The 25,271-nt window shown below is 30.6% G+C and overlaps 3 pseudogenes; all 3 read left to right on the top strand.

Moving 5' to 3' along the window:
• Window positions 1-13: 13 nt before the first annotated feature.
• LOC126917354 (transcription elongation factor SPT6-like) lies at window positions 14-5,787 on the top strand (annotated as a pseudogene).
• A 3,423-nt stretch (window positions 5,788-9,210) lies between these two features.
• Window positions 9,211-14,986, top strand: LOC126917360 (transcription elongation factor SPT6-like; annotated as a pseudogene).
• A 2,437-nt stretch (window positions 14,987-17,423) lies between these two features.
• LOC126917340 (transcription elongation factor SPT6-like) lies at window positions 17,424-23,205 on the top strand (annotated as a pseudogene).
• The last annotated feature ends 2,066 nt before the right edge of the window (window positions 23,206-25,271 follow it).

Below are 25,271 nucleotides of genomic sequence, written 5' to 3'. Positions count from 1 at the left end.
GGAAGAGCAACAACTTGATGTTAAAGAAAAGAAGAAACTTAAAAAATTAGAAGCAATGCAGGACAGTGAGGATGAATATGACGACGAAGGTATGTGAAATTTTTGATACAAAAAAGTATTTAGTTACTGTTTCTTTCAAAGCTTTTTAAGGTCCTAGGAAATACATTATTACTTATACATTAAATATTATTATTTATACATTATATATATTATTTATACATATTATATATATTATTTAGACATTATTATATATATATATATATATTATTTATTCATTATACATTAAATATTAGAGTCAAGATTTATACATCATTAATAATATGTAAATTAATATTTACTGATACTTAGAAACATCTTCCTTTAAATTATATGTATGTTTAATATCTAGAAGATGATGGAGAAGTTCCCGGACTTATTGATGATAGTCCTATCGATGATGACAATGATGGTGAAGATAGTGATGGATCTGCTGATTCTAGAAAACGTAAAAAAAGTGATGATGAAGATTTTGATGATCGTTTAGAAGATGAAGATTATGACCTACTTGAAGAAAATTTAGGAGTTAAAGTTGAAAGGAAACGTCGTTTTAAGCGTTTACGTAAAATACAAGATGAAGAGTCAGAAGTGGAAGAAGAAAAAGAGATAGACGATGGAAGAGATGCTATTGCCAATGAATTGTTTCAAGGTTCTGGAGACGAGGATGAAGAAAGAAGTGAAGTTGACCACAGAGATGAAGTGGAAAGGTATGATGAGGAAGAAAGTGATGACGAAGATGATTTTATTGTGGATGGTGATGGAATACCCATAACCGAAAAGAGAAGAAAGAAAAGACCTACATATACGGATGCTGCATTGCAAGAAGCCCAAGATATTTTTGGCATTGATTTTGATTATAACGAATTTGGGAAATATGAAGAGGATGAGTTTGAAGAGGAAGAAGAGGAAGATGATGAATATAGTCATGATGATGCAGAAGACCGCCCAAGGCGATCAAAAAAACATCTTAAGAGAAAGAGCACAAGGAAAAGTATTTTTGAAGTATATGAACCTAGTGAACTTATACGTGGACACTTCACCGATGTGGACAATGAGATTCGTATTACAGACATTCCTGAACGTATGCAACTTCGCGTTGTTCCCATTATACCTACAGTGGAAGATTCGGATGAATTAGATCTTGAAGCTGAATGGATATATAAACAGGCATTCTGTCAACCAACAATTTCAATACAAGATTCTCATCTAAATGAAGAAGCCAAAGAAAGAGCTAAAAAGGGTCCGCAAACAATCGGCAAAATTAAGAAAGTTTTAGATTTTATGCGTAATCAGAACTTTGAAGTTCCGTTTATTGCATTTTATAGAAAAGAATACGTGTTGCCAGAGTTAAACATCAATGATTTGTGGAAAATTTATAAGTTTGACATAAAATGGTGCCAACTTAAACAAAGAAAAGAAAATTTAGTGAAACTCTTTGAGAAGATGAGGAATTTTCAATTAGATGAGATTATGAAAAATCCAGATGCTCCATTACCTGACAACATACGAGTTATTAAAGACGGTGATATTGAACGACTTAAAAATGCTCAAACTTTTGAAGAATTAAATGATATTTATCGACATTTTATGTTGTATTATAATCAGGATGTGTCATCCATGCAAGAAAGTGCACATAAGAAGAAAAAACAAGCACAAAGGGAAGCTAAATTGAAGAAAAGACAGCAACAACTTGGAGAAGATCTACCTGAAATTGCTGATGTAGAAGATGAAGAAGAAGAAATAGACGAATCATTAAAGCAGCCGATTAGAAAAGGTCCTTACTATATTTGCAGAAAAGCTGGCCTAGACGGATTTATTAAAAAATTTGGTCTCTCACCCGAACATTTTGCTGAAAATCTTCAAGACAATTATCAGCGTCATGAAGTAGATCAAGATCCAATAGAACCTGCAATAGTAGCAAATGATTTTTGTTCTGCAATATTTACAACAAGTGACGAAGTACTTAAAGCTGCACAATTAATGGTTGCGATTCAGTTGGCGCACGAACCATTAGTTCGTAAATGCGTTAGAGAAATGTATATGGAGAGAGCAAAAGTATCCGTAAAACCAACTAAAAAAGGAATAAAGGAGATAGATGAAGGGCATGCCATCTATGGATTAAAATATCTTAAAAATAAACCTGTACGGGATCTTGTTGGTGATCAATTCTTAAAACTAATTGTAGCAGAAGAAGATAAATTAATTACACTTTCCTTTAGTGACGTGATAGAAGGAAATACTAGCAATAATTATATCGATGAAATAAAGCAACTATATTATAGGGACGAATTTAGTAAAAGTGTCCAAGATTGGAATGCATTAAGAACTGGCAGTGTTGAAGTAGCTTTAAATCGGATTATTATACCTCAATTGAAAAAAGAATTGAGATCCAATCTTTTATTAGAAGCAAAAGAATGTGTTATGAAAGCGTGTTGCCGCAAAATGTACAATTGGATAAAAATTGCTCCATATACTTGTGAATTTCCCGATGAAGATGACGAAGATTGGAATACTAGCAAAGGAATTCGTGTGATGGGTTTGGCATATGTGCCTGATCCGTCTCAAGCCGCCTTTGCTTGCATAATTTCTCCAGAAGGAGAATGTACTGATTACCTAAGATTACCGCATTTATTGAAACGTAAAAATAGTTTTATGGAAAGTGAAAAGACATTGAAAAAGGCACAGTTGCTTGGAATTAAAAATTTTATTGCCACAAAGAAACCACATGTTGTGGTAGTAAGTGGTGAATCTAGAGAAGCATTAATGATTGTATCTGATATAAAAGAATGTATAGCTAATCTTGCAAAAGAAGGACAATTTCCTACAATCCAAGTGGAAATATGTGATAATGAACTTACTAAAGTTTATGCAAATAGTAATAGAAGTATATCTGAGTTCAGAGATTATCCAGAATTGTTAAGACAAGCTATATCTTTAGCAAGAAAAATACAAGATCCTCTATTAGAATTCTCTCAGTTGTGTACCATAGATGAAGAAATTCTGTGCCTTAAATATCATCCTTTGCAAGATCAACTTTCTAAAGATGATCTTATAGAAAATTTATATTTGGAATTTATAAATCGTATAAATGAAGTAGGAGTAGATTTAAATAGAGCAGTTCAGCAGCCTTATACAGCAAACCTAGTACAATTTGTATGTGGCTTGGGACCTAGAAAAGCACAGGCTCTGATTAAGATTTTGAAACAAACTAATCAGAGATTAGAAAATAGAACACAGCTTATAACAGCATGTCATATGGGACCTAAAGTGTTTGTCAATTGTGCTGGTTTTATTAAAATTGATACAAATAGTTTAGGAGATAGCACAGAGGCATATGTGGAAGTACTAGATGGCTCGCGTGTACATCCAGAGACATATGAATGGGCAAGAAAAATGGCAGTAGATGCTTTAGAGTATGATGATGAAAATGCAAATCCTGCTGGTGCCCTAGAAGAAATTCTTGAATCACCAGAAAGATTAAAAGATTTAGATTTAGATGCATTTGCAGAAGAGCTTGAAAGACAGTGTTTTGGAAACAAGTGCATTACTCTTTACGATATAAGAGCTGAACTGAATTGTAGATACAAAGATCTCCGTGTACCTTACCAATCTCTAAATACTGAACAATTATTTGATATTTTGACTAAAGAAACTCCGGAAACTTTCTATGTCGGTAAATTAATTTTGGCAACAGTTGTTGGTATAAGCCATAGAAGACCTCGAGGAGATCAATTAGATCAAGCGAATCCTGTTCGAAATGATGAAACCGGATTATGGCAATGCCCATTCTGCTTGAAAAACGATTTTCCAGAATTGTTCGAGGTATGGAATCATTTTGATGCCGGTGCATGTCCGGGGAAAGCAACTGGAATTCGTTTAAGGTTGGATAATGGAATATCTGGATACATTCACGTAAAAAATCTGTCTGATAAACATGTCGCTAGTCCAGAGGAAAGAGTACGTGTCGGACAAGTAATTCATTGTCGTATAATTAAGATCGAAGTAGAACGATTTAGTGTCGAATGTACTAGCAAGACGAGTGATCTTATTGATAAAAATCACGAATGGAGACCTCAGCGAGACGTTTATTATGAAGTAGAGGCAGAAGAAAAAGATATGAAAACAGATGAGGATGCTAAGAAATTACAACAACGACAAACTTATGTAAAACGTCTTATAGTTCATCCTAGTTTCCATAATATAAGTTTTGCAGAAGCTGAAAAGTTAATGCCAACTATGAGGCAAGGGGAAGCAATAATACGACCTAGCAGTAAGGGAGCCGATCATTTGACCGTAACATGGAAAGTTACAGAAAATATTTATCAACATATTGATGTAAGGGAAGAAGGCAAAGAAAATGCATTCTCTTTGGGTCGCAGTTTATGGATTGGCAATGAAGAATTTGAAGATTTGGATGAAATTATCGCTAGACATATTAATCCGATGGCTGCTTATGCTTCGGAACTTTTAGATTTTAAATATTACAAAACAAGCGTAGAAGGCATTAAAGATAAAGCAGAAGAAATTTTGAAGGAACAGAAGAAGCAAAATCCTGGAGGAATACCATATATTGTATCTGCAACTAAGGTATGTTCGAAAATATTTAATATTTGCTTATATTCCTACTTCAAAATTTTTATTTTTCAATTAAATTAATATTTTTTGTTATACATTTTAGAATTATCCTGGAAAATTTTTACTTTCGTATTTACCACGAACTCGTTGCCGTCATGAATATGTTACTGTAATAGCCGATGGATTTCGATTTAGAGATCAAATGTTTAATAGAATAAATGACTTGTTCCGCTGGTTCAAAGAACACTTTAGAGATCCTATGCCAGGACAAGCTACACCTGGTACTCCACATGGAACTATGACTTCCAGAACACCATACAATGGTACTCCAGGAGTGAATGGTAAGTTTCATATTACTAAGAATTTGGATCCTATAATAATTTTTATTCTACTGAAATTAACTTCCTTTTTGTCTGTTTCTTTTTTTTCAGGAGTGAATGCAGATACAATACAGAGGGTAGCACAGAATATGCCACACGACATGTTACATTCACTCTCGAAAGTAGCAAATCAAACTCCACATCATTATCCACCATACACTCCAGGAGCTGCTAGTGTTAATAATTATGGAATGTATGGAAGTACGCCTTATACGCCTTCCGGCCAAACTCCGTTTATGACCCCCTATCATACACCACACCACACGCCTCATCATCCACAAACACCCAGCCACTCTCAAGGACCATTCTTACAACCAATTCCTCCAGCAATGAATTCAAATTCACATACAACTGCAAGATCACATAGATCTGTCACTAGTACATCTAATGCAACGAATTGGACAAAAGCGGCGGAAGCATGGGCTCGATCAAAGCAATCTTCTAATTCATTTTCTAATTATAATAATACTACTCCAAGATATGATGAATCTAGAAAAACGCCACGAAATCAAGAAGATCAAAATGGGAGAGCAACTCCGCGCAATAGAACCCCATCTGCACGTACTCCGTCTTATAAATCTCCTAGAGAAACTCCATTTACAAATTCTAGTCCCCGGAGTATGTCTAAGTGGAGATGGTACTCCCCTATATGATGAAAGTTGATAATCATACGTTTTACATGTATATGTAGCTAGAACAATTGGTTATTTGAAACAATACTCTATCGAATAGAGTATACTCTATTAACAAAAGAAAAAGAGTAAATTGAACCATAAATGTGTATGGTTTCATTTTCTGTTAATTGGCACAAAGCATTTTCTATATCAAATATGTATTACTAGTACAAATTATGCACTTTTTATAGAATCTTTTCTGAGGTTTTTGCTACAAATGTACAATTTTGATCGAGAAGTGTGTAATATATATGTACATAAAAAAGGAGGAAATTAACAGAAATGATTTAATTTTATATTTAACTTTATATTTCAATTTAGCAAAACAAATTTTATCATGAAAATGTTGTTTTCCTTCTTTATATGTACATTATGCTCTTTTTATAGAATCTTTTCTGAGGTTTTTTCTACAAATGTACAATTTTGATCGAGAAGTGTGTAATATATATGTACATAAAAAAGGAGGAAATTAACAGAAATGATTTAATTTTATATTTAATTTTATATTTAATTTTATATTTCAATTTAGCAAAACAAATTTTATCATGAAAATGTTGTTTTCCTTCTTTATATGTACATTATGCTCTTTTTATAGAATCTTTTCTGAGGTTTTTGCTACAAATGTACAATTTTGATCCAGAAGTGTGTAATATATATGTACATAAAAAAGGAGGAAATTAACAGAAATGATTTAATTTTATATTTAATTTTATATTTCAATTTAGCAAAACAAATTTTATCATGAAAATGTTGTTTTCCTTCTTTATATGTACATTATGCTCTTTTTATAGAATCTTTTCTGAGGTTTTTTCTACAAATGTACAATTTTGATCGAGAAGTGTGTAATATATATGTAAATAAAAAAGGAGGAAATTAACAGAAATGATTTAATGCCAATTTTATATTTCAATTTAGCAAAACAAATTTTATCATGAAAATGTTGTTTTCCTTCTTTATATGTACATTATGCTCTTTTTATAGAATCTTTTCTGAGGTTTTTTCTACAAATGTACAATTTTGATTGAGAAGTGTGTAATATATATGTACATAAAAAAGGAGGAAATTAACAGAAATGATTTAATGCCAATTTTATATTTCAATTTAGCAAAACAAATTTTATCATGAAAATGTTGTTTTCCTTCTTTATATGTACATTATGCTCTTTTTATAGAATCTTTTCTGAGGTTTTTTCTACAAATGTACAATTTTGATCGAGAAGTGTGTAATATATATGTACATAAAAAAGGAGGAAATTAACAGAAATGATTTAATTTTATATTTAATTTTATATTTAATTTTATATTTCAATTTAGCAAAACAAATTTTATCATGAAAATGTTGTTTTCCTTCTTTATATGTACATTATGCTCTTTTTATAGAATCTTTTCTGAGGTTTTTTCCACAAATGTACAATTTTGATGGAGAAGTGTGTAATATATATGTACATAAAAAAGGAGGAAATTAACAGAAATGATTTTATTTTATATTTAATTTTATATTTCAATTTAGCAAAACAAATTTTATCATGAAAATGTTGTTTTCCTTCTTTATATGTTCATTATGCTCTTTTTATAGAATCTTTTCTGAGGTTTTTTCTACAAATGTACAATTTTGATCGAGAAGTGTGTAATATATATGTACATAAAAAAGGAGGAAATTAACAGAAATGATTTAATTTTATATTTAACTTTATATTTCAATTTAGCAAAACAAATTTTATCATGAAAATGTTGTTTTCCTTCTTTATATGTACATTATGCTCTTTTTATAGAATCTTTTCTGAGGTTTTCTCCACAAATGTACAATTTTGATGGAGAAGTGTGTAATATATATGTACATAAAAAAGGAGGAAATTAACAGAAATGATTTTATTTTATATTTAATTTTATATTTCAATTTAGCAAAACAAATTTTATCATGAAAATGTTGTTTTCCTTCTTTATATGTACATTATGCTCTTTTTATAGAATCTTTTCTGAGGTTTTTTCTACAAATGTACAATTTTGATCGAGAAGTGTGTAATATATATGTAAATAAAAAAGGAGGAAATTAACAGAAATGATTTAATGCCAATTTTATATTTCAATTTAGCAAAACAAATTTTATCATGAAAATGTTGTTTTCCTTCTTTATATGTACATTATGCTCTTTTTATAGAATCTTTTCTGAGGTTTTTGCTACAAATGTAGAATTTTGATCGAGAAGTGTGTAATATATATATAAATAAAAAAGGAGGAAATTAACAGAAATGATTTAATGCCAATTTTATATTTCAATTTAGCAAAACAAATTTTATCATGAAAATGTTGTTTTCCTTCTTTATATGTACATAATGTTTAAAATATTCTACCTCAATGATATTACATCTTCAAACTATCAATTCTATACAATATATCTGTTTATATTTGCTCAAATATATCATATTACCATTTAGTTCTATTAGGTCATCCCATAAGTTCGTTCCGTTTTTCGAGCGGTTATATATGTTAAGATTGTTTATTTTTCAAGTGCATTGGTCCCTTATTGTCGTATGTTTATAAATCGACACATGAAATGTATACACAAAAGTCGGCACGAACTTATGTGATGACCTAATATATATTATTCAAACACAGATACTGCCTTAATTCAAAAATATATGTATAAGTTTTATTTGTATAATAATTGACTTACTATCGATATGTTAATCTAAGCACGTGTAATTTTGATATGTATTTTATTATAAAATATTAGGAACATTAAACATGTGTTAAATAAGATGTTCGTTCTTTCTTTTCAACCCTTCATAAACTAATGATCATAGTTACAAATGTCATCATTTTGAATTTCAATTTTTAATAATTATTTATTATAAATAACAATAATATATATTTAAGAAATACTTTCAATATATATTAAAAAATCTGATAATGTATAAATAAAATGTATAAATAAAATGTATAAATAAAATAATGTATAAATAATGTATAAATAAATAATGTATAAATAAAAATAATCATACTTAGTACACAAAAAAAGCATGTTTTTTTGTTTTAAAAATTATTTTATAGTTATAAAGCAGAATATATATGAAACATATACATGCATTTTATTAAATATTTTGCATAATGGTTTGCATAATTGACTGACATTATTTTAATAATGTAAACTGGCTACTTATTATAAAAAAAAATTATTCATAACTCGATCGCAGAGCCGTTACTTACTGCAGCGGCGGATTAAGGAACTATACTACAAAGAAAGTTGCCCCACCAAGAAAGTTTCTGGACGATCACAATACCCATAGACGCGTAGTATTAAACAGCTGTAGCGATCAGTCAGTGCTTCTTGCGCCGTAGTACGATTCTTCCGTCTGTTATTCTGCTTTGTTATATATTTTTTCGAAAAATTCTTATATTTCTAATAGAAAATGGCACATTATTTGGATTTTGAAGCAGAAGAAAGTGAGGTAACTAATAAAATAGTGAAATACGTGCAATTATTTGTGAACATATAATAATTGTGAACATATCTAATGTTTCATAATTTTATAGGAAGAGCAACAACTTGATGTTAAAGAAAAGAAGAAACTTAAAAAATTAGAAGCAATGCAGGACAGTGAGGATGAATATGACGACGAAGGTATGTGAAATTTTTGATACAAAAAAGTATTTAGTTACTGTTTCTTTCAAAGCTTTTTAAGGTCCTAGGAAATACATTATTACTTATACATTAAATATTATTATTTATACATTATATATATTATTTATACATATTATATATATTATTTAGACATTATTATATATATATATATATATATTATTTATTCATTATACATTAAATATTAGAGTCAAGATTTATACATCATTAATAATATGTAAATTAATATTTACTGATACTTAGAAACATCTTCCTTTAAATTATATGTATGTTTAATATCTAGAAGATGATGGAGAAGTTCCCGGACTTATTGATGATAGTCCTATCGATGATGACAATGATGGTGAAGATAGTGATGGATCTGCTGATTCTAGAAAACGTAAAAAAAGTGATGATGAAGATTTTGATGATCGTTTAGAAGATGAAGATTATGACCTACTTGAAGAAAATTTAGGAGTTAAAGTTGAAAGGAAACGTCGTTTTAAGCGTTTACGTAAAATACAAGATGAAGAGTCAGAAGTGGAAGAAGAAAAAGAGATAGACGATGGAAGAGATGCTATTGCCAATGAATTGTTTCAAGGTTCTGGAGACGAGGATGAAGAAAGAAGTGAAGTTGACCACAGAGATGAAGTGGAAAGGTATGATGAGGAAGAAAGTGATGACGAAGATGATTTTATTGTGGATGGTGATGGAATACCCATAACCGAAAAGAGAAGAAAGAAAAGACCTACATATACGGATGCTGCATTGCAAGAAGCCCAAGATATTTTTGGCATTGATTTTGATTATAACGAATTTGGGAAATATGAAGAGGATGAGTTTGAAGAGGAAGAAGAGGAAGATGATGAATATAGTCATGATGATGCAGAAGACCGCCCATGGCGATCAAAAAAACATCTTAAGAGAAAGAGCACAAGGAAAAGTATTTTTGAAGTATATGAACCTAGTGAACTTATACGTGGACACTTCACCGATGTGGACAATGAGATTCGTATTACAGACATTCCTGAACGTATGCAACTTCGCGTTGTTCCCATTATACCTACAGTGGAAGATTCGGATGAATTAGATCTTGAAGCTGAATGGATATATAAACAGGCATTCTGTCAACCAACAATTTCAATACAAGATTCTCATCTAAATGAAGAAGCCAAAGAAAGAGCTAAAAAGGGTCCGCAAACAATCGGCAAAATTAAGAAAGTTTTAGATTTTATGCGTAATCAGAACTTTGAAGTTCCGTTTATTGCATTTTATAGAAAAGAATACGTGTTGCCAGAGTTAAACATCAATGATTTGTGGAAAATTTATAAGTTTGACATAAAATGGTGCCAACTTAAACAAAGAAAAGAAAATTTAGTGAAACTCTTTGAGAAGATGAGGAATTTTCAATTAGATGAGATTATGAAAAATCCAGATGCTCCATTACCTGACAACATACGAGTTATTAAAGACGGTGATATTGAACGACTTAAAAATGCTCAAACTTTTGAAGAATTAAATGATATTTATCGACATTTTATGTTGTATTATAATCAGGATGTGTCATCCATGCAAGAAAGTGCACATAAGAAGAAAAAACAAGCACAAAGGGAAGCTAAATTGAAGAAAAGACAGCAACAACTTGGAGAAGATCTACCTGAAATTGCTGATGTAGAAGATGAAGAAGAAGAAATAGACGAATCATTAAAGCAGCCGATTAGAAAAGGTCCTTACTATATTTGCAGAAAAGCTGGCCTAGACGGATTTATTAAAAAATTTGGTCTCTCACCCGAACATTTTGCTGAAAATCTTCAAGACAATTATCAGCGTCATGAAGTAGATCAAGATCCAATAGAACCTGCAATAGTAGCAAATGATTTTTGTTCTGCAATATTTACAACAAGTGACGAAGTACTTAAAGCTGCACAATTAATGGTTGCGATTCAGTTGGCGCACGAACCATTAGTTCGTAAATGCGTTAGAGAAATGTATATGGAGAGAGCAAAAGTATCCGTAAAACCAACTAAAAAAGGAATAAAGGAGATAGATGAAGGGCATGCCATCTATGGATTAAAATATCTTAAAAATAAACCTGTACGGGATCTTGTTGGTGATCAATTCTTAAAACTAATTGTAGCAGAAGAAGATAAATTAATTACACTTTCCTTTAGTGACGTGATAGAAGGAAATACTAGCAATAATTATATCGATGAAATAAAGCAACTATATTATAGGGACGAATTTAGTAAAAGTGTCCAAGATTGGAATGCATTAAGAACTGGCAGTGTTGAAGTAGCTTTAAATCGGATTATTATACCTCAATTGAAAAAAGAATTGAGATCCAATCTTTTATTAGAAGCAAAAGAATGTGTTATGAAAGCGTGTTGCCGCAAAATGTACAATTGGATAAAAATTGCTCCATATACTTGTGAATTTCCCGATGAAGATGACGAAGATTGGAATACTAGCAAAGGAATTCGTGTGATGGGTTTGGCATATGTGCCTGATCCGTCTCAAGCCGCCTTTGCTTGCATAATTTCTCCAGAAGGAGAATGTACTGATTACCTAAGATTACCGCATTTATTGAAACGTAAAAATAGTTTTATGGAAAGTGAAAAGACATTGAAAAAGGCACAGTTGCTTGGAATTAAAAATTTTATTGCCACAAAGAAACCACATGTTGTGGTAGTAAGTGGTGAATCTAGAGAAGCATTAATGATTGTATCTGATATAAAAGAATGTATAGCTAATCTTGCAAAAGAAGGACAATTTCCTACAATCCAAGTGGAAATATGTGATAATGAACTTACTAAAGTTTATGCAAATAGTAATAGAAGTATATCTGAGTTCAGAGATTATCCAGAATTGTTAAGACAAGCTATATCTTTAGCAAGAAAAATACAAGATCCTCTATTAGAATTCTCTCAGTTGTGTACCATAGATGAAGAAATTCTGTGCCTTAAATATCATCCTTTGCAAGATCAACTTTCTAAAGATGATCTTATAGAAAATTTATATTTGGAATTTATAAATCGTATAAATGAAGTAGGAGTAGATTTAAATAGAGCAGTTCAGCAGCCTTATACAGCAAACCTAGTACAATTTGTATGTGGCTTGGGACCTAGAAAAGCACAGGCTCTGATTAAGATTTTGAAACAAACTAATCAGAGATTAGAAAATAGAACACAGCTTATAACAGCATGTCATATGGGACCTAAAGTGTTTGTCAATTGTGCTGGTTTTATTAAAATTGATACAAATAGTTTAGGAGATAGCACAGAGGCATATGTGGAAGTACTAGATGGCTCGCGTGTACATCCAGAGACATATGAATGGGCAAGAAAAATGGCAGTAGATGCTTTAGAGTATGATGATGAAAATGCAAATCCTGCTGGTGCCCTAGAAGAAATTCTTGAATCACCAGAAAGATTAAAAGATTTAGATTTAGATGCATTTGCAGAAGAGCTTGAAAGACAGTGTTTTGGAAACAAGTGCATTACTCTTTACGATATAAGAGCTGAACTGAATTGTAGATACAAAGATCTCCGTGTACCTTACCAATCTCTAAATACTGAACAATTATTTGATATTTTGACTAAAGAAACTCCGGAAACTTTCTATGTCGGTAAATTAATTTTGGCAACAGTTGTTGGTATAAGCCATAGAAGACCTCGAGGAGATCAATTAGATCAAGCGAATCCTGTTCGAAATGATGAAACCGGATTATGGCAATGCCCATTCTGCTTGAAAAACGATTTTCCAGAATTGTTCGAGGTATGGAATCATTTTGATGCCGGTGCATGTCCGGGGAAAGCAACTGGAATTCGTTTAAGGTTGGATAATGGAATATCTGGATACATTCACGTAAAAAATCTGTCTGATAAACATGTCGCTAGTCCAGAGGAAAGAGTACGTGTCGGACAAGTAATTCATTGTCGTATAATTAAGATCGAAGTAGAACGATTTAGTGTCGAATGTACTAGCAAGACGAGTGATCTTATTGATAAAAATCACGAATGGAGACCTCAGCGAGACGTTTATTATGAAGTAGAGGCAGAAGAAAAAGATATGAAAACAGATGAGGATGCTAAGAAATTACAACAACGACAAACTTATGTAAAACGTCTTATAGTTCATCCTAGTTTCCATAATATAAGTTTTGCAGAAGCTGAAAAGTTAATGCCAACTATGAGGCAAGGGGAAGCAATAATACGACCTAGCAGTAAGGGAGCCGATCATTTGACCGTAACATGGAAAGTTACAGAAAATATTTATCAACATATTGATGTAAGGGAAGAAGGCAAAGAAAATGCATTCTCTTTGGGTCGCAGTTTATGGATTGGCAATGAAGAATTTGAAGATTTGGATGAAATTATCGCTAGACATATTAATCCGATGGCTGCTTATGCTTCGGAACTTTTAGATTTTAAATATTACAAAACAAGCGTAGAAGGCATTAAAGATAAAGCAGAAGAAATTTTGAAGGAACAGAAGAAGCAAAATCCTGGAGGAATACCATATATTGTATCTGCAACTAAGGTATGTTCGAAAATATTTAATATTTGCTTATATTCCTACTTCAAAATTTTTATTTTTCAATTAAATTAATATTTTTTGTTATACATTTTAGAATTATCCTGGAAAATTTTTACTTTCGTATTTACCACGAACTCGTTGCCGTCATGAATATGTTACTGTAATAGCCGATGGATTTCGATTTAGAGATCAAATGTTTAATAGAATAAATGACTTGTTCCGCTGGTTCAAAGAACACTTTAGAGATCCTATGCCAGGACAAGCTACACCTGGTACTCCACATGGAACTATGACTTCCAGAACACCATACAATGGTACTCCAGGAGTGAATGGTAAGTTTCATATTACTAAGAATTTGGATCCTATAATAATTTTTATTCTACTGAAATTAACTTCCTTTTTGTCTGTTTCTTTTTTTTCAGGAGTGAATGCAGATACAATACAGAGGGTAGCACAGAATATGCCACACGACATGTTACATTCACTCTCGAAAGTAGCAAATCAAACTCCACATCATTATCCACCATACACTCCAGGAGCTGCTAGTGTTAATAATTATGGAATGTATGGAAGTACGCCTTATACGCCTTCCGGCCAAACTCCGTTTATGACCCCCTATCATACACCACACCACACGCCTCATCATCCACAAACACCCAGCCACTCTCAAGGACCATTCTTACAACCAATTCCTCCAGCAATGAATTCAAATTCACATACAACTGCAAGATCACATAGATCTGTCACTAGTACATCTAATGCAACGAATTGGACAAAAGCGGCGGAAGCATGGGCTCGATCAAAGCAATCTTCTAATTCATTTTCTAATTATAATAATACTACTCCAAGATATGATGAATCTAGAAAAACGCCACGAAATCAAGAAGATCAAAATGGGAGAGCAACTCCGCGCAATAGAACCCCATCTGCACGTACTCCGTCTTATAAATCTCCTAGAGAAACTCCATTTACAAATTCTAGTCCCCGGAGTATGTCTAAGTGGAGATGGTACTCCCCTATATGATGAAAGTTGATAATCATACGTTTTACATGTATATGTAGCTAGAACAATTGGTTATTTGAAACAATACTCTATCGAATAGAGTATACTCTATTAACAAAAGAAAAAGAGTAAATTGAACCATAAATGTGTATGGTTTCATTTTCTGTTAATTGGCACAAAGCATTTTCTATATCAAATATGTATTACTAGTACAAATTATGCACTTTTTATAGAATCTTTTCTGAGGTTTTTGCTACAAATGTACAATTTTGATCGAGAAGTGTGTAATATATATGTACATAAAAAAGGAGGAAATTAACAGAAATGATTTAATTTTATATTTAACTTTATATTTCAATTTAGCAAAACAAATTTTATCATGAAAATGTTGTTTTCCTTCTTTATATGTACATTATGCTCTTTTTATAGAATCTTTTCTGAGGTTTTTTCTACAAATGTACAATTTTGATTGAGAAGTGTGTAATATATATGTACATAAAAAAGGAGGAAATTAACAGAAATGATTTTATTTTATATTTAATTTTATATTTCAATTTAGCAAAACAAATTTTATCATGAAAATGTTGTTTTCCTTCTTTATATGTACATTATGCTCTTTTTATAGAATCTTTTCTGAGGTTTTTTCTACAAATGTACAATTTTGATCGAGAAGTGTGTAATATATATGTACATAAAAAAGGAGGAAATTAACAGAAATGATTTAATTTTATATTTAATTTTATATTTAATTTTATATTTCAATTTAGCAAAACAAATTTTATCATGAAAATGTTGTTTTCCTTCTTTATATGTACATTATGCTCTTTTTATAGAATCTTTTCTGAGGTTTTTTCCACAAATGTACAATTTTGATGGAGAAGTGTGTAATATATATGTACATAAAAAAGGAGGAAATTAACAGAAATGATTTTATTTTATATTTAATTTTATATTTCAATTTAGCAAAACAAATTTTATCATGAAAATGTTGTTTTCCTTCTTTATATGTACATTATGCTCTTTTTATAGAATCTTTTCTGAGGTTTTTTCTACAAATGTACAATTTTGATCGAGAAGTGTGTAATATATATGTAAATAAAAAAGGAGGAAATTAACAGAAATGATTTAATGCCAATTTTATATTTCAATTTAGCAAAACAAATTTTATCATGAAAATGTTGTTTTCCTTCTTTATATGTACATTATGCTCTTTTTATAGAATCTTTTCTGAGGTTTTTGCTACAAATGTAGAATTTTGATCGAGAAGTGTGTAATATATATATAAATAAAAAAGGAGGAAATTAACAGAAATGATTTAATGCCAATTTTATATTTCAATTTAGCAAAACAAATTTTATCATGAAAATGTTGTTTTCCTTCTTTATATGTACATAATGTTTAAAATATTCTACCTCAATGATATTACATCTTCAAACTATCAATTCTATACAATATATCTGTTTATATTTGCTCAAATATATCATATTACCATTTAGTTCTATTAGGTCATCCCATAAGTTCGTTCCGTTTTTCGAGCGGTTATATATGTTAAGATTGTTTATTTTTCAAGTGCATTGGTCCCTTATTGTCGTATGTTTATAAATCGACACATGAAATGTGTACACAAAAGTCGGCACGAACTTATGTGATGACCTAATATATATTATTCAAACACAGATACTGCCTTAATTCAAAAATATATGTATAAGTTTTATTTGTATAATAATTGACTTACTATCGATATGTTAATCTAAGCACGTGTAATTTTGATATGTATTTTATTATAAAATATTAGGAACATTAAACATGTGTTAAATAAGATGTTCGTTCTTTCTTTTCAACCCTTCATAAACTAATGATCATAGTTACAAATGTCATCATTTTGAATTTCAATTTTTAATAATTATTTATTATAAATAACAATAATATATATTTAAGAAATACTTTCAATATATATTAAAAAATCTGATAATGTATAAATAAAATGTATAAATAAAATGTATAAATAAAATAATGTATAAATAATGTATAAATAAATAATGTATAAATAAAAATAATCATACTTAGTACACAAAAAAAGCATGTTTTTTTGTTTTAAAAATTATTTTATAGTTATAAAGCAGAATATATATGAAACATATACATGCATTTTATTAAATATTTTGCATAATGGTTTGCATAATTGACTGACATTATTTTAATAATGTAAACTGGCTACTTACTATAAAAAAAAATTATTCATAACTCGATCGCAGAGCCGTTACTTACTGCAGCGGCGGATTAAGGAACTATACTACAAAGAAAGTTGCCCCACCAAGAAAGTTTCTGGACGATCACAATACCCATAGACGCGTAGTATTAAACAGCTGTAGCGATCAGTCAGTGCTTCTTGCGCCGTAGTACGATTCTTCCGTCTGTTATTCTGCTTTGTTATATATTTTTTCGAAAAATTCTTATATTTCTAATAGAAAATGGCACATTATTTGGATTTTGAAGCAGAAGAAAGTGAGGTAACTAATAAAATAGTGAAATACGTGCAATTATTTGTGAACATATAATAATTGTGAACATATCTAATGTTTCATAATTTTATAGGAAGAGCAACAACTTGATGTTAAAGAAAAGAAGAAACTTAAAAAATTAGAAGCAATGCAGGACAGTGAGGATGAATATGACGACGAAGGTATGTGAAATTTTTGATACAAAAAAGTATTTAGTTACTGTTTCTTTCAAAGCTTTTTAAGGTCCTAGGAAATACATTATTACTTATACATTAAATATTATTATTTATACATTATATATATTATTTATACATATTATATATATTATTTAGACATTATTATATATATATATATATATATTATTTATTCATTATACATTAAATATTAGAGTCAAGATTTATACATCATTAATAATATGTAAATTAATATTTACTGATACTTAGAAACATCTTCCTTTAAATTATATGTATGTTTAATATCTAGAAGATGATGGAGAAGTTCCCGGACTTATTGATGATAGTCCTATCGATGATGACAATGATGGTGAAGATAGTGATGGATCTGCTGATTCTAGAAAACGTAAAAAAAGTGATGATGAAGATTTTGATGATCGTTTAGAAGATGAAGATTATGACCTACTTGAAGAAAATTTAGGAGTTAAAGTTGAAAGGAAACGTCGTTTTAAGCGTTTACGTAAAATACAAGATGAAGAGTCAGAAGTGGAAGAAGAAAAAGAGATAGACGATGGAAGAGATGCTATTGCCAATGAATTGTTTCAAGGTTCTGGAGACGAGGATGAAGAAAGAAGTGAAGTTGACCACAGAGATGAAGTGGAAAGGTATGATGAGGAAGAAAGTGATGACGAAGATGATTTTATTGTGGATGGTGATGGAATACCCATAACCGAAAAGAGAAGAAAGAAAAGACCTACATATACGGATGCTGCATTGCAAGAAGCCCAAGATATTTTTGGCATTGATTTTGATTATAACGAATTTGGGAAATATGAAGAGGATGAGTTTGAAGAGGAAGAAGAGGAAGATGATGAATATAGTCATGATGATGCAGAAGACCGCCCATGGCGATCAAAAAAACATCTTAAGAGAAAGAGCACAAGGAAAAGTATTTTTGAAGTATATGAACCTAGTGAACTTATACGTGGACACTTCACCGATGTGGACAATGAGATTCGTATTACAGACATTCCTGAACGTATGCAACTTCGCGTTGTTCCCATTATACCTACAGTGGAAGATTCGGATGAATTAGATCTTGAAGCTGAATGGATATATAAACAGGCATTCTGTCAACCAACAATTTCAATACAAGATTCTCATCTAAATGAAGAAGCCAAAGAAAGAGCTAAAAAGGGTCCGCAAACAATCGGCAAAATTAAGAAAGTTTTAGATTTTATGCGTAATCAGAACTTTGAAGTTCCGTTTATTGCATTTTATAGAAAAGAATACGTGTTGCCAGAGTTAAACATCAATGATTTGTGGAAAATTTATAAGTTTGACATAAAATGGTGCCAACTTAAACAAAGAAAAGAAAATTTAGTGAAACTCTTTGAGAAGATGAGGAATTTTCAATTAGATGAGATTATGAAAAATCCAGATGCTCCATTACCTGACAACATACGAGTTATTAAAGACGGTGATATTGAACGACTTAAAAATGCTCAAACTTTTGAAGAATTAAATGATATTTATCGACATTTTATGTTGTATTATAATCAGGATGTGTCATCCATGCAAGAAAGTGCACATAAGAAGAAAAAACAAGCACAAAGGGAAGCTAAATTGAAGAAAAGACAGCAACAACTTGGAGAAGATCTACCTGAAATTGCTGATGTAGAAGATGAAGAAGAAGAAATAGACGAATCATTAAAGCAGCCGATTAGAAAAGGTCCTTACTATATTTGCAGAAAAGCTGGCCTAGACGGATTTATTAAAAAATTTGGTCTCTCACCCGAACATTTTGCTGAAAATCTTCAAGACAATTATCAGCGTCATGAAGTAGATCAAGATCCAATAGAACCTGCAATAGTAGCAAATGATTTTTGTTCTGCAATATTTACAACAAGTGACGAAGTACTTAAAGCTGCACAATTAATGGTTGCGATTCAGTTGGCGCACGAACCATTAGTTCGTAAATGCGTTAGAGAAATGTATATGGAGAGAGCAAAAGTATCCGTAAAACCAACTAAAAAAGGAATAAAGGAGATAGATGAAGGGCATGCCATCTATGGATTAAAATATCTTAAAAATAAACCTGTACGGGATCTTGTTGGTGATCAATTCTTAAAACTAATTGTAGCAGAAGAAGATAAATTAATTACACTTTCCTTTAGTGACGTGATAGAAGGAAATACTAGCAATAATTATATCGATGAAATAAAGCAACTATATTATAGGGACGAATTTAGTAAAAGTGTCCAAGATTGGAATGCATTAAGAACTGGCAGTGTTGAAGTAGCTTTAAATCGGATTATTATACCTCAATTGAAAAAAGAATTGAGATCCAATCTTTTATTAGAAGCAAAAGAATGTGTTATGAAAGCGTGTTGCCGCAAAATGTACAATTGGATAAAAATTGCTCCATATACTTGTGAATTTCCCGATGAAGATGACGAAGATTGGAATACTAGCAAAGGAATTCGTGTGATGGGTTTGGCATATGTGCCTGATCCGTCTCAAGCCGCCTTTGCTTGCATAATTTCTCCAGAAGGAGAATGTACTGATTACCTAAGATTACCGCATTTATTGAAACGTAAAAATAGTTTTATGGAAAGTGAAAAGACATTGAAAAAGGCACAGTTGCTTGGAATTAAAAATTTTATTGCCACAAAGAAACCACATGTTGTGGTAGTAAGTGGTGAATCTAGAGAAGCATTAATGATTGTATCTGATATAAAAGAATGTATAGCTAATCTTGCAAAAGAAGGACAATTTCCTACAATCCAAGTGGAAATATGTGATAATGAACTTACTAAAGTTTATGCAAATAGTAATAGAAGTATATCTGAGTTCAGAGATTATCCAGAATTGTTAAGACAAGCTATATCTTTAGCAAGAAAAATACAAGATCCTCTATTAGAATTCTCTCAGTTGTGTACCATAGATGAAGAAATTCTGTGCCTTAAATATCATCCTTTGCAAGATCAACTTTCTAAAGATGATCTTATAGAAAATTTATATTTGGAATTTATAAATCGTATAAATGAAGTAGGAGTAGATTTAAATAGAGCAGTTCAGCAGCCTTATACAGCAAACCTAGTACAATTTGTATGTGGCTTGGGACCTAGAAAAGCACAGGCTCTGATTAAGATTTTGAAACAAACTAATCAGAGATTAGAAAATAGAACACAGCTTATAACAGCATGTCATATGGGACCTAAAGTGTTTGTCAATTGTGCTGGTTTTATTAAAATTGATACAAATAGTTTAGGAGATAGCACAGAGGCATATGTGGAAGTACTAGATGGCTCGCGTGTACATCCAGAGACATATGAATGGGCAAGAAAAATGGCAGTAGATGCTTTAGAGTATGATGATGAAAATGCAAATCCTGCTGGTGCCCTAGAAGAAATTCTTGAATCACCAGAAAGATTAAAAGATTTAGATTTAGATGCATTTGCAGAAGAGCTTGAAAGACAGTGTTTTGGAAACAAGTGCATTACTCTTTACGATATAAGAGCTGAACTGAATTGTAGATACAAAGATCTCCGTGTACCTTACCAATCTCTAAATACTGAACAATTATTTGATATTTTGACTAAAGAAACTCCGGAAACTTTCTATGTCGGTAAATTAATTTTGGCAACAGTTGTTGGTATAAGCCATAGAAGACCTCGAGGAGATCAATTAGATCAAGCGAATCCTGTTCGAAATGATGAAACCGGATTATGGCAATGCCCATTCTGCTTGAAAAACGATTTTCCAGAATTGTCCGAGGTATGGAATCATTTTGATGCCGGTGCATGTCCGGGGAAAGCAACTGGAATTCGTTTAAGGTTGGATAATGGAATATCTGGATACATTCACGTAAAAAATCTGTCTGATAAACATGTCGCTAGTCCAGAGGAAAGAGTACGTGTCGGACAAGTAATTCATTGTCGTATAATTAAGATCGAAGTAGAACGATTTAGTGTCGAATGTACTAGCAAGACGAGTGATCTTATTGATAAAAATCACGAATGGAGACCTCAGCGAGACGTTTATTATGAAGTAGAGGCAGAAGAAAAAGATATGAAAACAGATGAGGATGCTAAGAAATTACAACAACGACAAACTTATGTAAAACGTGTTATAGTTCATCCTAGTTTCCATAATATAAGTTTTGCAGAAGCTGAAAAGTTAATGCCAACTATGAGGCAAGGGGAAGCAATAATACGACCTAGCAGTAAGGGAGCCGATCATTTGACCGTAACATGGAAAGTTACAGAAAATATTTATCAACATATTGATGTAAAGGAAGAAGGCAAAGAAAATGCATTCTCTTTGGGTCGCAGTTTATGGATTGGCAATGAAGAATTTGAAGATTTGGATGAAATTATCGCTAGACATATTAATCCGATGGCTGCTTATGCTTCGGAACTTTTAGATTTTAAATATTACAAAACAAGCGTAGAAGGCATTAAAGATAAAGCAGAAGAAATTTTGAAGGAACAGAAGAAGCAAAATCCTGGAGGAATACCATATATTGTATCTGCAACTAAGGTATGTTCGAAAATATTTAATATTTGCTTATATTCCTACTTCAAAATTTTTATTTTTCAATTAAATTAATATTTTTTGTTATACATTTTAGAATTATCCTGGAAAATTTTTACTTTCGTATTTACCACGAACTCGTTGCCGTCATGAATATGTTACTGTAATAGCCGATGGATTTCGATTTAGAGATCAAATGTTTAATAGAATAAATGACTTGTTCCGCTGGTTCAAAGAACACTTTAGAGATCCTATGCCAGGACAAGCTACACCTGGTACTCCACATGGAACTATGACTTCCAGAACACCATACAATGGTACTCCAGGAGTGAATGGTAAGTTTCATATTACTAAGAATTTGGATCCTATAATAATTTTTATTCTACTGAAATTAACTTCCTTTTTGTCTGTTTCTTTTTTTTCAGGAGTGAATGCAGATACAATACAGAGGGTAGCACAGAATATGCCACACGACATGTTACATTCACTCTCGAAAGTAGCAAATCAAACTCCACATCATTATCCACCATACACTCCAGGAGCTGCTAGTGTTAATAATTATGGAATGTATGGAAGTACGCCTTATACGCCTTCCGGCCAAACTCCGTTTATGACCCCCTATCATACACCACACCACACGCCTCATCATCCACAAACACCCAGCCACTCTCAAGGACCATTCTTACAACCAATTCCTCCAGCAATGAATTCAAATTCACATACAACTGCAAGATCACATAGATCTGTCACTAGTACATCTAATGCAACGAATTGGACAAAAGCGGCGGAAGCATGGGCTCGATCAAAGCAATCTTCTAATTCATTTTCTAATTATAATAATACTACTCCAAGATATGATGAATCTAGAAAAACGCCACGAAATCAAGAAGATCAAAATGGGAGAGCAACTCCGCGCAATAGAACCCCATCTGCACGTACTCCGTCTTATAAATCTCCTAGAGAAACTCCATTTACAAATTCTAGTCCCCGGAGTATGTCTAAGTGGAGATGGTACTCCCCTATATGATGAAAGTTGATAATCATACGTTTTACATGTATATGTAGCTAGAACAATTGGTTATTTGAAACAATACTCTATCGAATAGAGTATACTCTATTAACAAAAGAAAAAGAGTAAATTGAACCATAAATGTGTATGGTTTCATTTTCTGTTAATTGGCACAAAGCATTTTCTATATCAAATATGTATTACTAGTACAAATTATGCACTTTTTATAGAATCTTTTCTGAGGTTTTTGCTACAAATGTACAATTTTGATCGAGAAGTGTGTAATATATATGTACATAAAAAAGGAGGAAATTAACAGAAATGATTTAATTTTATATTTAACTTTATATTTCAATTTAGCAAAACAAATTTTATCATGAAAATGTTGTTTTCCTTCTTTATATGTACATTATGCTCTTTTTATAGAATCTTTTCTGAGGTTTTTTCTACAAATGTACAATTTTGATCGAGAAGTGTGTAATATATATGTACATAAAAAAGGAGGAAATTAACAGAAATGATTTAATGCCAATTTTATATTTCAATTTAGCAAAACAAATTTTATCATGAAAATGTTGTTTTCCTTCTTTATATGTACATTATGCTCTTTTTATAGAATCTTTTCTGAGGTTTTTTCTACAAATGTACAATTTTGATCGAGAAGTGTGTAATATATATGTACATAAAAAAGGAGGAAATTAACAGAAATGATTTAATTTTATATTTAATTTTATATTTAATTTTATATTTCAATTTAGCAAAACAAATTTTATCATGAAAATGTTGTTTTCCTTCTTTATATGTACATTATGCTCTTTTTATAGAATCTTTTCTGAGGTTTTTTTCACAAATGTACAATTTTGATGGAGAAGTGTGTAATATATATGTACATAAAAAAGGAGGAAATTAACAGAAATGATTTTATTTTATATTTAATTTTATATTTCAATTTAGCAAAACAAATTTTATCATGAAAATGTTGTTTTCCTTCTTTATATGTACATTATGCTCTTTTTATAGAATCTTTTCTGAGGTTTTTTCTACAAATGTACAATCTTGATCGAGAAGTGTGTAATATATATGTACATAAAAAAGGAGGAAATTAACAGAAATGATTTAATTTTATATTTAACTTTATATTTCAATTTAGCAAAACAAATTTTATCATGAAAATGTTGTTTTCCTTCTTTATATGTACATTATGCTCTTTTTATAGAATCTTTTCTGAGGTTTTTTCTACAAATGTACAATCTTGATCGAGAAGTGTGTAATATATATGTACATAAAAAAGGAGGAAATTAACAGAAATGATTTAATTTTATATTTAACTTTATATTTCAATTTAGCAAAACAAATTTTATCATGAAAATGTTGTTTTCCTTCTTTATATGTACATTATGCTCTTTTTATAGAATCTTTTCTGAGGTTTTTTCTACAAATGTACAATTTTGATCGAGAAGTGTGTAATATATATGTACATAAAAAAGGAGGAAATTAACAGAAATGATTTAATTTTATATTTAATTTTATATTTAATTTTATATTTCAATTTAGCAAAACAAATTTTATCATGAAAATGTTGTTTTCCTTCTTTATATGTACATTATGCTCTTTTTATAGAATCTTTTCTGAGGTTTTTGCTACAAATGTACAATTTTGATCGAGAAGTGTGTAATATATATGTACATAAAAAAGGAGGAAATTAACAGAAATGATTTAATTTTATATTTAACTTTATATTTCAATTTAGCAAAACGAATTTTATCATGAAAATGTTGTCTTCCTTCTTTATATGTACATTATGCTCTTTTTATAGAATCTTTGCTGAGGTTTTTTCTACAAATGTACAATTTTGATCGAGAAGTGTGTAATATATATGTACATAAAAAAGGAGGAAATTAACAGAAATGATTTAATTTTATATTTAATTTTATATTTAATTTTATATTTCAATTTAGCAAAACAAATTTTATCATGAAAATGTTGTTTTCCTTCTTTATATGTACATTATGCTCTTTTTATAGAATCTTTTCTGAGGTTTTTTCTACAAATGTACAATTTTGATCGAGAAGTGTGTAATATATATGTAAATAAAAAAGGAGGAAATTAACAGAAATGATTTAATGCCAATTTTATATTTCAATTTAGCAAAACAAATTTTATCATGAAAATGTTGTTTTCCTTCTTTATATGTACATTATGCTCTTTTTATAGAATCTTTTCTGAG

Source organism: Bombus affinis, chromosome 6, assembly GCF_024516045.1.
Source record: "Bombus affinis isolate iyBomAffi1 chromosome 6, iyBomAffi1.2, whole genome shotgun sequence".
NCBI classification, from domain to species: domain Eukaryota; kingdom Metazoa; phylum Arthropoda; class Insecta; order Hymenoptera; family Apidae; genus Bombus; species Bombus affinis.
This window is presented reverse-complemented; position numbering and strand designations above follow the sequence as displayed.